The sequence below is a fragment of the Lathyrus oleraceus genome, chromosome 5 (genome assembly GCF_024323335.1).
Source record: "Lathyrus oleraceus cultivar Zhongwan6 chromosome 5, CAAS_Psat_ZW6_1.0, whole genome shotgun sequence".
Lineage (NCBI taxonomy): Eukaryota > Viridiplantae > Streptophyta > Magnoliopsida > Fabales > Fabaceae > Lathyrus > Lathyrus oleraceus.
This window is the reverse complement of record NC_066583.1, coordinates 445,557,122-445,558,332: the sequence shown is the minus strand read 5'-3', so window position 1 is coordinate 445,558,332 and position 1,211 is coordinate 445,557,122.

Here is a 1,211-nt window from a genome sequence, read left to right as displayed (position 1 = left end):
GAAACAAAGCATGGTACAGAAGAAGCGAAATTAAAAGTTGAAATCCAAGCTGAGAAACTTGACATTAACACAAGTTTATCTAAAAGCTTCTCGGCAGGCAGCTCAGCATGTACTGGAAATAAAGAAAATGATGGTTTTGTTACAACAAGGAAATAAAGAGCAAATGGTGAAAATTCTTGGAAGAAACCAGAAAGGACATTATTGCAGTGTTCAACAAGTACAGGAACAGTTCCACAGGCATGGAAAAAACGCAATGTTGCAAAGAGAAAGGCATTGACAGAAGCAACAAATCTTCAACAATCCAATGCTATTGAGATCACAGGGAAATGGCAATGCCCACAGACACGTAAACCGGATAAAGTACACAGGTCTGTTTTACCATTTCCGAGTATAACATCAAACAAGACAATCTGAATCTGAGGATCCCGAAAGGAGTTCGCAGAGACGCCCCTTCTGGATCACCATAGACCAATTTGGAACCCTAATTGCAAAATATAAAAGGGAAGGTGAGAAGAAAAACTGGAGAGGAGGAAAAAATCAGAGAGACCATAACGAAAACCCTAAACACCAAGAAGAAAAACCTAATCTCAGTCGACGGCGGAAAACCCTGAAACGTAGCGAAGAGAGGCCATTGCAAGCTCGCTACCACCGCCATACCACTGCCGAAGGTGAGCTTTCCAGTTTGAGTCTCTTTAAACCGTTTGATTTTTGGCATGTAGAGTGAAGGTTTGTGGTTGAGGTTGAGATGGAGAGATGGGCGATTGAGGCTAGTGTGAGCGATTGAGAGAGAGGGTTTTGATAGTGAGAGCGATTGAGAGACAGAGTGGTGAGAGAAGGTTAAGGATGAGAGATTGGGAAAAAGAGAGACGCGATTAAGAGAGCAATGGAGAGGTGTGAGATAGAGAGATGTTGAGAGCGAGAGCGTTTGGGAGAAAGACGAATGAGTTCTGGATTCTGCATTGCGTCCTCACTCTTTCTTCTCTTTTTTTTATTTATTATTTCCTAAACAGACAATTAAAATTCATTTAAGTGATCACTTATTTTTCTTTGCAGTTGGTCATTAACTTTGGCCTATGGGTATTAGTGATATATTCATGTTTATCTCCACCAATTAATTTCTCCTTTGAAAACCCAACAGCCAGGCGGCTAGGGTTTATTTTTTGGGATTCCTCTTTCGTTTAATTAGCAGTCCAACAGACTATCTCATTTTA